This window comes from Marmota marmota, unplaced genomic scaffold, assembly GCF_001458135.2.
Source record: "Marmota marmota marmota unplaced genomic scaffold, marMar, whole genome shotgun sequence".
NCBI classification, from domain to species: domain Eukaryota; kingdom Metazoa; phylum Chordata; class Mammalia; order Rodentia; family Sciuridae; genus Marmota; species Marmota marmota.
The window spans coordinates 1,821,057-1,833,492 of NW_026000101.1; the positions used below are offsets into that span (position 1 = coordinate 1,821,057).

The 12,436-nt window shown below is 38.2% G+C and overlaps 1 protein-coding gene across 3 annotated transcripts in view; it reads right to left on the reverse strand.

Annotated features, from left to right (window-relative positions):
* Kiaa1958 (KIAA1958 ortholog) overlaps window positions 1–10,304 on the reverse strand; it is a 150,171-nt gene extending 139,867 nt beyond the window's left edge. For 2 of the 3 annotated variants that reach the window (XM_048783202.1, XM_015492197.2), the window contains exon 1: window positions 10,111–10,304. The gene's annotated coding sequence lies outside the window, so the exon portion shown is untranslated. Of the gene's footprint in view, window positions 1–9,642; window positions 10,013–10,110 lie in introns of those variants that run through there. The other variant, XM_048783201.1, reaches the window with a different exon arrangement.
* Window positions 10,305–12,436: the final 2,132 nt, after the last annotated feature.

Sequence of the window (12,436 nt, forward strand, 5' to 3'; positions counted from 1 at the left end):
ACTTGTTCATGCAGCTACTTTTAACTGTTAAAGTTAGCTAAGCTATAAAATCAACGATAGCCTCACACCAATGACTTACAATAAATGCTGGTCTTCAGCTGGGGCACCTCGATTCTCTTCCATGTGACCTTTCTTACTTCAGGACTTCCTTTCATGGTAGCCTCAGGATAGGATTTCCCCCTCAATGTGTAAGCATTTATCAAGCCTCTGTTGTATAAAACTTAATCAATTGGTCAAGTTACATGGTAAAAATCAAGACTCACTGGGAAGGGAGACAACAGGAGATGCTAGGACATGTGATTAATTTGGGCCCAACAATGTAACATTTGACTACACACTATACTGATAGTCACTGGGCAGAGTTCAGTTCCGTGATATTATCAATACTGCTATGAACACTCTAGTACATTTATTTTGGTAAGTATATATTTTCAAGTGGAATTACAGAGCCATAAAATATGCATGTCTAACTTCGATACTGCCAAATAGCTTTCCAAATTGCTAGTACCAATTTAGATTACCACACCAATTTACACTTCTAATAGCAGAGCAAAGTAACAGTCTACATTCTCACAGCATTTGACATTTTTTTAATCTTTTTCCATTTAGCTATTTTAGAGGGCACACAATGATTCTTTTCACTTGACTTAAACTGAGTGGCCTTTATTTCTTCCTGGTGCTAGGAACTGAACCCAGGGCCTCAGCACATGTTAAGCAAGCACTCTATCAGTGAGCTACGCCTCCAACACTTTTTTTTTTTTTTTGAGACACAGTCTGTGTGTCACCCTGGCTGACCCAGGCTGGCCTTGATCTCCTGAGTTCAAATGCTTCTCCTGCATTTGAACTCAGGAGATCAAATGATCTCCTGATGTGACCCTGGCTGGCCTTGATCTCCTGAGTTCAAATGCTTCTCCTGCCTCCTACATGAGTATACCCCAACCCCCAAATAGCCATATTTTAAAATACTTCACATAAGCAACAAAGGAGAAAAATCTTCAAACCATGAGACTAAGAAAACTAAAATACAGGCAAATCCATCTAACTTAAATATGAACAAAAGAAAAAGAATTAGTTTAACCTTATGAAAAGGCACAATGAGAAGGAAGATTAAAAAGAACCAAATAATATACCAATAACCAATGAAGGTACATCACAAAAAAAATTTTAAATGGCCATAAAGCAGGGGCCGGGGTTGTGGCTCAGTGGTAAAGTGCCCGCTTGCCTATCATGCATGAGGCACTGGGATCAATCCTTGGTACCACATAAAAATAAAAACAAGGGCTGGGGATGTGGCTCAAGAGGTAGCGCGCTCGCCTGGCATGCGTGCGGCCTGGGTTCGATACTCAGCACCACATACAAACAAAGATGTTATGTCCGCTGAAAACTAAAAGAAAAAATAAATAAAATAAAAATTCTCTCTCTAAAGAAAAAAATTAAGAATAAATAAATAAATAAAAACAAAATAAAAGTATTGTGTCCATCTACAAATAAAATATATACACATATAAAATATATGTATATATTTTTAAAATGGCCATAAAACAGATAAGGATAATAAAGTAATATTTCAAAATGAATTAAAGGAATTTAGAAAATGATAAAAGTTATGAAAGAGTAGCATAAATGAGAAACAGAAGAGTTAAAAAATTAGACTAGGGGCTGGGGCTGTAGCTGGGGCTGCAGCAGAATGCTTGCCTAGCACGTGTGAGGCACTGGGTTCAATCCTTAGTACCACATAAAAAATAAATAAAATAAAGCCATGCTGTACATCTACAACTACAAAAAAAAAAAAAAATTAGACTAGCTAGATATACAAACATCAATGACAGAATCCAGGATACAAAAAAAAAGAAAGAAAGAAAGGTAAACAAAACTAGAAGGAACACTAGACTTAATAGATATCATTGAAAGCACACTGAAGAATCTTAAATATAAGTAGGGGAAAGTACAAATATAAACATAAAGCAAACACAAAAACTGAGTTAAAAGGAATTTGAAGAAGGTACAGATGTAAAGACAAGCACCAAAGATCCAACATACATATAATAGGATACCTGAAAAATAAAAATAATGAAACAATACTACAGAACTATAACTAATGAAAGTATAAAAAATATACTGAGGCTAATACAATAAAATAGATTGTATTTATGGGGAAATTAATAAAGAACAGTCAACATGCAGACAGATTCTAGTAAAATTATTGCCTTTAAAGATAAACAAAAAAGTACTTTTGGCATATAGGCAAAAAAGATAGTTATTTACAAAAAAAAGAAAAAGAAAATCATGTTGGTTTAGAGTTTGAAACACATTTTACCACTGAAATACAATCAAATAAGACCTGATAAGACAAGTAATGCATATTTTCTTTCATATGTGTGGAAACTAAAGCAAATAAGCAAAAAAGAATGACCTCAAAGTAAAAGAAGGACTGTTAGTGTAGAGGAAGGAGGTTAGGGGAGGAGGACAACAGCAGGATGGACATGATCAAAGCACTATGCATATATGGAAAGGGCACAGTAAAACCCTCAACTTGTACAACTAATATGCATTTAAAATTGTATTTTATTTTTTGAAAAGGTTCAGTCAACTATGACTAATGGACCAAATCCAGCCCACTGCCTGGTTCTAAAAATAAAATCTTCTGGAACACAGACATGATAGTTCATTTTCACACTTTCTATGGCTGCTCTTGGGATGCAATGACAGTTAAATAATTGTGACAGAGATCTATAACTTGAAAACTTAATTACTATCTGGCTTTTTCTCAGAAGTTTGCCAATCCCTAGAATAAAGTACATTTTTCAAGCTACTTGATGGAAGAAAAGGTGAGTCAAGTATTTTTATTTGGCCAAACTGGCCTTTCAAGTATAAAAGCTACAAATGAATAGTTTTTCATATTAAAAGGATATTTTTCACATGAGCCATTTGTGAGGATTTGATGTACTTCAGACAAGTAAATGATTATAGGAGCTTTATCATAAGGACTTGTGTTGCACAATGAATATATTTAACTGCAGAATTAAGACTTATTACAAAGGTAACAGCTAGGGTCAAAGAGAACTGAGAAATCATGGGGAGCAAGAACAGACTGATCTAGGAGTTTGTGAACAGAAAAAAGGATTGAGAATAACAGAGGAATCACCGAAACTCCTATGTATCTAGGGAAATGGATGGGAAAATGGATGGAAGGTGGTACCATTCACTGAGCTGGGGAGTATGAGAGAAGACACAGATTTGGAGAAGAAGATATTATGTCAAGTTTGGGACATGTCAAATGTGAAATACTTGCGAACTACCAAATGAATATGCCTGGTTGGTATTTGGAATCAAAAGATTCTGTATTTCAGGAGAGGCCCTATTAAATTCTCAAACAAGGAATGGGTGAAATGACGGGATGGTGTAGAACTTATATAAAAGCAGCAAGACCAATATCTGAAATAGACAATCAAAAGAAACATGTCCTCGGAATTCACAAGAAAATAACTTTAGCATTTCCATTGAATTTGACCATCATGACATTCTCTAGTGTTACAAACCAATTAAGAACCTTCAACTCTAAACCATTCAAAATATTTAAAAATAATGAATATGAAAATTGAAAACAAAATAAAACCTTTAACCATCTATTTTAATTATTTTTAATAGCATATTATTGGGTTGATCAGATTGCTCCATTTTGGGGCCTGACAATGACAAACTTCCAACAGAGTAATGATTTATAGGCACAGAAATGTGCCATGACTAAGGACATGTGCCACAACTTCTACAACTGCAAGAGTTCCCACCCTGTCAGCCATGTGCAACCAAAAGGTGGGGATCAAAAGTGCAGACATGTCAGAAGTAATTCAAAGATAGTAGAGTGCACTATTCAGGTGTTGGAGAAATATAACACACTGATGCTATGGGCATAACAAGGAGTTTAACAAGTACAACCCTACCTGGCTCAAGCATCCTGGGGAGGAACTTTGGTAAGTATGTTAACACACGAACCCAAACATTTTACCAATTTTTTTCTAGACCCAAGGTAGAATCATGAACTAAAGTTCACAATATCACACAACAGAGACTAAAATCATCAGCTTTGCTGAGGGAACACTTCAATCTTTGAATCTGTTCCCCCCCCCCCCCAGTATTAGAGATCAAACTCCAGGCATTGAACATGCTACACAAGCTCTCTGTCACTGAGCTACATCCCCACCCCTTTAAAAAAAAAAAAAAATTATTTTGAGAAAGGTCTCATAAATTGCCAGGGCTGGTTTCCAACTTGCAATTCTCCTGTCTCAGCCTCCCAAGTAGCTGGATTATAGGTGTGCAAAACCACACCACACCCTGCAATCTTTGAAACCTTATTTTTTTGCACAAGGCAGTCTCTGAACTTGTCTGTTGTAGTTCTAAAACAATGAGCAAAACAGCTATATTTTCATTTTCTTTTACATACTTCTCTGCCCTGTGTTCCTTTATAAAACAAATTTGTTGGAGATATGGGGAAAAAATACAACATAAAAGATGAAACCAGAGAAATCACACATTTGAAATGAAGTATGCATGTATATACATAAAGCAAGAAATGGGTAGGGGACAGGCTATGTTATAGGCTCAACTGCACTTTCCCCTGATTCATCTGTTCAAGTCCTAACCCCTAGCACCTCCAAATATGACATATTTGTAATAAAGGCTTTAAAAGAGGCAATTAAGGTAAGATGAAGCCACATGTGTGGAAGCTGATACACCTTTTGACTGATGTCCTTATAAAGGGAGATTAGGGCACAGCACAGGGAAACCATATGAAGACACAGGGAAGTAATGGCATCTATAATCCGAAAGAACCCAACCCTGATGAAATCTTGATCTGATGTCTAGCCTCCAGAACTGTCAGAAAATAAATTTTGGGGGCTGGGGTTCTAGCTAAGTGGTAGAATGCCTGCATAGCATGTGTGAGGCACTGGGTTCGACCCTTAGCACCCCATAAAAATAAAACAAATAAAATAAAGGTATCATGTCCATCTACAACTAAAAATATTTTAAAAAGGAAAAGAAAAGAAATTTTTGTTGTTTAAGCCACCCAGTGTGTGAAACTTTGGTATGGCAGACTTACCAAATGAACGTAGGCTGGGGAGAGGAAGTGTCCTAACTGGATAAGAATCCACAAATATTATTAACTCTATCCTAAAAGTATGAATTCCCAAAATAAAATACGTTGTTTTATAGGTGGGATTATGCCTTACCCAATGCAATCATAAAATCTAAAAATCATAACAAATATTTACAATGGAAAAAATAAGAAAAATGTGAAAGGATACAATATTTACAATTAGAAAAGGATAGAAATATAAGCAGTGTCGGCTTTGAGGAAAATCAAGAAGATAAAAAAAATCCAACTAAAAAATAAATGAATAATTCAAAATCAATCTGGTCAAGCGAGAGAAATTAATGGGGACAAATTTGGATAATTCTCTGGAATTAAAGAGTTGTGTTTTAATATTTGAGCCAAGAGAATCCTTAATGATTAACAAAAAAAAAAAAATTTGAGACATCAAGTCAAAAGGCATTTAAAAAGGGTTTTAGTGAAATTCTGGGTTTTTGTAGGTTTCTTTTCTTCCTTTTTTTTTTTTTTTTTTAAACAAACATTTAATAGTTATTAGCAATTCCACACATACTACTTTGGACCTTCACCTAGAATGATAGAAGCTATAGATCTCAACAGAAGAGTAGGGTAGAGATGAAAGATATTCTCTAACTTGGAATTACAATAAGGGAAACCTGCTCCTTGGTTCCAGGCCCAAAGTTCAGGCAAATCAGAAGTAAAAAAAAAAAAAAAAAAAAAGGCTAGAGTACAAATGTATCATTTTATGGTGAGATTTTTAATGTTTTTAAAAGTTTCCTTAACGTTTTAACATCAATATTTTTAAAGTTACATTTCACCTGAAGTTGTACAATTTTTTCCTTTTGAGATATATATTGCTTCCCTTTCAGTGTAAAACTATTACTGATATCACACCATCCCTTTGTTTTCTATAGTATTTGCATGAATGATAACATGTTCTGAAATATATCCTCTTTGTCACTAGTGCCATTAGCATTAACAGTACAAAATATTGAAAAAGCTCTCCAACTGTTTAAGTGTAAGACTTTGCAAAACAAACTTAAATGCTGCTGTATAATTCTCTGAAAAAGCGCATTAAACTTTGTTGGCACTGGATACAAAATAAAATTTCAAAATTTGCATTTTCAGTACTTTCGCTTTCTTGACCTTTATTTGAATTTGAGACTAAGCTTTACCAAACAACAGAATTTACACAGTAACTAGCCAACCACAGTCCTCATTATGGAATCTATGCAGTGCATTTGTTACCTAGGAAACAGACCAGAGCCCAGGCAGAGTGCAATTTCAGTCTAGCAAAAGAATTCTCCAATCATGCTGGTAAATAAAGTCCATAAATCAACTAATCAGAAGCAAAGTCAGGAAGTATCACATAAGAGTTAAGCTCTATGGAAACTTTTTTAAAGAAAAAAGAGAAACCTGTAGGGCTTCTCTGGGCAACTATGTAGATCTCTTAAGTAAATATTATGAGCAGGTTTCTTTACAAACACAAACTGTCATAAAATAAACTGTTCAAAATAAATGGCTTCTCTCCAATCTTCAGCTTCTCTATTTTTGACAGTATTTAAAAGAAAAAGCTTCTTTGGAGCCAGCCTCATACATCTGGTACCAGAATATTAATCCAAGAATGAATTCTGCATTTTCAGCAAGCAGCCTGGGCTCTTGCTGTTTTTAAACAATGCAGGTTAAAAGAAGCTGGAATAAGAGTTGACTTCCACACCTCTCAGGTCAGACCTACTTCCCCATCCAGCTATAAAAACAACATGAAAAAAGGACTTGAAAGTCAAAGATCTATTATAAAGAACAAAACTGTTACTTTCCAGTTTTCTATTTGATTATTACCAATACTAACACTAATCATTTGATGGTTCCAGTTATCAAAGTGGCTATTTTTAAAGTATCCTTTAATAGTATCGGCAATATATTGGTAATTAACAAAGAAGAAAATGCCAGAAAAATCTATGGATTTTAAAGCTGATAAAATTTAACTGCAGGGGCTGGGGATGTGGCTCAAGTGGTAGCACGCTCGCCTAGCATGAGTGAGGCACTGGGTTCAATTCTCGGCACCACATAAAAATAAAAATAAAGATATTGTGTCCACCTAAAACTGAAAAATAAATATTTTAAAAAAATGTAATTGTAGACAGCTTAGTGTTGTCTTAAAAATCTGATGTCAGCTGTATTTTAAAATCCAATTTTATTCTGCAATCTGTGTATGGGGTGAAGGTGGGAGTTCATAACCCACTTGAATCAAAGTGTGGAATATGATATGTCAAGAAATTTGTAATGTTTTGAACAACCCACAATAAAAAATTAAAAAAATAAAAAAATAAATAAAATAAAATCCAATTTTACACAAATCCAAAATTTTCTGGAAATATTATTTATAAAAATGTAAAAAGCAACAGGAAAAAAATTGACCTGTGAAAAATGGAAGATATGGCTAGGGTTGTGGCTCAGTGGTAGAGTGCTTGCCTAGCACCCATGAGGCCACTGGGTTCAATCCCCAGAACCACATAAAAATAAAAAATAAAGATACTGTGTCCACCTAAAAATAAAAAATAATTTTTTAAAAAAGGAAGATAATTTATATCCCTTCCTGAACACCAATTACCAAATGGGAAATAAGTTGAATGTATGTAATATTTTCTAGGATGTTTCTGATTATATCAAAATATTATAACACAAACACCTAAAATAGTATTTACATATTAATAAAAGAAAAACAAACTAAAAACTAGATATTATCTTTTAGGCCACATAAAGGCACCATAGTGCTGATCAAGAAAACTGTCAGGCGCAACTACAATTTCCCAAACCAATTCTCAATACAGGCCACACTTTATTAATGTTTAGTTTACACAGTGATTCTTTGTTAAATCTTATCACTACCACTGACAGTCTGGTAAATGCATAAACAAGCAATTCAATTTGTTAGCTTATCTTTTTTAGTACTTCAACCAGCTTAAGAGCCAGAATTCTGAGAATGGTCTAGAACTCCCTTCCACAATTCATGATAAAGCCACACATAATTTTAGTATCTCTCCTCTTTGGACTATTCATAATGTAAAGGGGTGTGGGAAGAACATTGGTCAAGGGCCCTACCAGAGCCACTCATTAAGCTCTGTGCAGAGTTTAAATTCATTTGCCTAATCTAGACCGGAAGTCACAGCAAGATCTATAAAATTTGATCACCTCAAAGAGGTTTGCTGGGTCATTGTTCCATGAAGCCTATTCTGGGTTTTAAGTAAAGTGTGTACAGTCAGGCATTTATAAAATGAGTCATGATGATAATATTAATCTATTAATGTAATTGGGGCAGAACTGAGGATAAAATTTTCTCCTAGAAAAAGATCACTATTTTAGGCATATTAAACTTTGGTATACTAAAAAAATTAGTTTGCCTAGATAAAAATGCATTAAATTGTATTTTTCTGATTAATTTCTTCACCTTACTTGATGGAAATTTAAATAACAAGTATTTTTCTACTTTTTTTCCCTTCAAGTTCAGATGATAATGCTTTTCTGAAAAAAAACTCCACTTGCTCCAAATGCCTGTACCTATAATTGTCCAATTTTGCTCCTCAAAACTGCTTAAAAAAAAAAATCTCCTTGGTAACTGTCAGATTTAAGTTTGTCGATATGAATTCTCATATAGTAAAAGAAAAAAGTTTCCAGAACTAAGCATCAGATTGAGATTAATATAAAGATAAAACTCCACACCTACATTAAAAATCTGAATCCGTCAAATTCATTTTCTGGATGCTTACTGAACTTCATTTATTATTTCAGCATCTACAAATATATAGCAACTGTTTACAAAACAACTTAGCCATCTAAGAGATCAGAAATATCACCCTACGGTACTTTTCAAAATACTATACATAACAACTTCATCTTTAGTTATATTCACAGAATATATAAATGCATTCAATAAAATAAGGGAAGTATAATCACAGGGGGAAAAACTCAATTCTAATATTCACGTTCTCCCCATATGTGAAAGATCTCATATCTTCAACCAGTGAAGGGAGGATTTTTAGCCTAAACGGAAGACTAGAACCTTGCTTATTGCATTCCAACATAACCCCCACCATGGAGGCTGTCACTACCTGTCTCCTCTGTAACAGTACCATATTCTCATGTTAATCCTAACAGTGTGTGTGTGGCGGGAAGGGGGGGGGGGACAAAACTTTACTCCAAAACTTCAAAACAAAAACAGAAATGTAATCGTAAAAATCGTAATCACACTCATTTTTCCAAGTATCAATCTAATCTTTTTCAAAAAATTGGCTACAGAAAGCCAAAAGCAGTCTGTGATTTGGGTCTTATTTTGATTTGATGTTGGTCAGCCCAACCTCCTCCTACCCAGGGGACTACGTTCCTTGATATATTTGATAACAAACACAAATCACTGTGCGCAGCCTCAGATGGGGGTGGGGGACGGAAGAGCCTTTCGGAGAAAGCCCTCCTCCGTTAGAAACAATAAATAAGGGAGCGCAGCGGTGCACGTTCCTTCACACACGCCGCAAACGCACCTCGGCGAGCCTCCGCGGAGGGAAACAAGTCCCACGAAGCCCTGAACCACCTCTCTTTCTCCATGACCATCTCGGACTTGGAAAGTAGGAGGGCAGACCTCTTCTCCTCCTTCCCGCCCTCCTTCCCACCTCCTCAGACCCGCGAGCAGGAGCAGGGAGCCAGACCCCAGCAGCGCGACCGCGGCGGCCACGGGAGATGCCAGGCGCCTGGCCCGGGAAACGCCGCCGCCCGCTCGCGAGCGTTCCCGCCCGCCCGGTCTCCGCCCCCAGATCCAGAACCCCAAGCCCGCGGCCGCCGACGTCCGGCCGCGCGGGTCTCTGCCCTCGCTCCGGCCTCGCTCCCCCAGAGGAGACAAAAGGAGGGTTCAGCCGGGTCACTGCGCGGCCGCCCCCACACAAAGGGGCTCCCTGCCCCGGGTCGCCGCGTCGGCGCGCTAGTCCCCGCCCCGCGCGCGGGTTCTCACCCACCTGCAGGTGTCTGTGCGTCTGTCCATAGGAACGCGGGCGGCTGGGGGCCTGCGGGAGCCAGGCAGCCCCGGCTGGACGGGGCGGGACGGAGGGGAGGGGACAGGAGGGCGGCCGGAGGGCCGGGCACCAAAGGCAAGTGGAACGAAGAAAGCGCCCGCGGGCGGCAGAAGGCGGTGCTGGCGGGGGGTACGGNGTCCTGCAGCACACACGCGCGCTTGCCGCGGCGGGCGTCCTGGCCCGAAAGGTTTGGGACAACCCGTCGTACGCGCGCGGGAGTTAGTTCCCACCGCCCGGACAGGTGTGGGAGCCACGTTCTGAGGTGCCAGCCCCGCCGCCGTCACACACCGCGGGCCTGAGGTCCCTGCTGTCTTCTAGTGCCTCACACCCCAACCTAAAAGCAGGGAGCTGACAGAACCTGCCCCGTTCGTGACGTGCGTGGCACCTGTTATGAAGCACTAAGTAGAGTCCCCTCCACACCCAGGGATGTGCTGGAACACTTCTGTCCGACGTTCTACCACACAGCTTACCGTCACTGCTACCCCATGGAGATGTCTAACATTCATCTGTGACACACCTATCCCACCGAGGGACGGGGACTGTTTTAGTAGCATCTAAAGCTCACACTAACTAATGTTAGAGCACCCCAGGGACACCAGACCACTCTCACAGGACAGGGCACAAGAGAGGCAAGATTGGACCTTTATTTTATCTAACAAAACACTTCCACAGCACTTACCAAGAACTTAATATTAATTTATTTTATTCTAAGAACTCTAGGAAGTGGGTGCTGTTAGCATTACCATTTTTTGAATAAGGAAACAGGCCTAGAAAAATTAAGAAATCTGTTCAAGATCATATAGAAAGTAGCTAGAGGAAAAAAAAAAGTAGCTAGAGGAACCCAGATTCATCCCAGGCAATCAGGTTCTAGAGTCTATGCTCTTAATTCCCATTATATTCACAACTCTATATTCAAAACAATAATGTTTGCAATATGCAACATTTGCAATATGTCTGATGAACCTTATGTGATGCCCACATCTTGGCCTCACTCCATCTAGTACAGTAAAGCCTTAGTTACTCCTACCTTTAAGGTAGATAATGGAAGAGTATGACTGAACAAAAGAGAAAGAATCCAAGGTCATCCCAAATCTGGGCAGCTAGCTTGCACTGCCCCATTAGTAAATTATCTTATATGTCAGCCCTTCTCAATCTAGAGACCATTCAGGTTGATAATACCATCCCATATCAACACCCTTCCTGGGCTAGAGTGAATGAAATTAATGTGTTAATGTTTTTGATACTTTTGAACAAAAAGCAAACACAAATCTCATAGTTAATTGCTACATATTCCAAAGATGTGATCCTGTGGAGAAATTGGAACCCTTGTGTACTATTGATGAAAATGTGAGAAGGTACAACCACTAGGCAAAACAGTATGGAGGGGCCTCAAAAAATTATAAATAGAATTACTGTATGATCCAGTGAATCTCACTTCTGAATATATCCAAAAGAACTGAAGGCAGGGCTGGGATTGTGGCTCAGGGGTAGCGCGATCACCTAGCGCGGGCGGGACCCAGGTTCAATCCTCAGCACCACATAAAAATAAAGGCATTGTGTTGTGTCCATCTAAACCTAAAAAAGAAAAGTAAATATTAAACAAAAAAAGAAAAAGAACTGAAGGCAAGGTCTTAAGAGTTGTCAGCACCCTATGTTCACTGCAGCATTATATACAATACCCAAGAGGTAGAAGCAACCCTGCCGGATGCGTGGAATGGATAAAGAAAATGTGATATATATTTACAATAAAATATTATTCAGTGCTAAAAATAGGAAATCTGTCACATGCTATAATATGGAGAACTTGGAAGACATTCTGAGTGAAATAAGTCATTATATATATGCAGCTGAGACCACACACACGCCACTTGCCCAACTTTTGTTTTAATTTCGTTTTTTCTTTAATTTTTCCCCCGTGTGCTAGGTATAGAACTGAGGGCCTTGAGCAAGCATTCTACCACTGAGCCACATCCCCAGTCCCGTGGCTTCTAATTTGGTCTTAAAGTCTCTCTATAGAGTGATCATAGCTGAAATGGCCACCTATTTTAGGAGAGTCCTGACCAGGGGAAATTTAGGTTCAAGTGTGTTAGATAAGACATAATGAGGTGAAAACAAAATGGATGAAACACAAATTTATTACTCCCAGATCCTAGGAAAGTCAGACGTGCTGACAGATTGACATGAAGTCTGGTGGCAGGAAGCAGCTCATTGAAGCAGGTAAAGAAGAAAAAGACAAGAGGTTGAGAGAAGTGAAATTATAGGACTATGC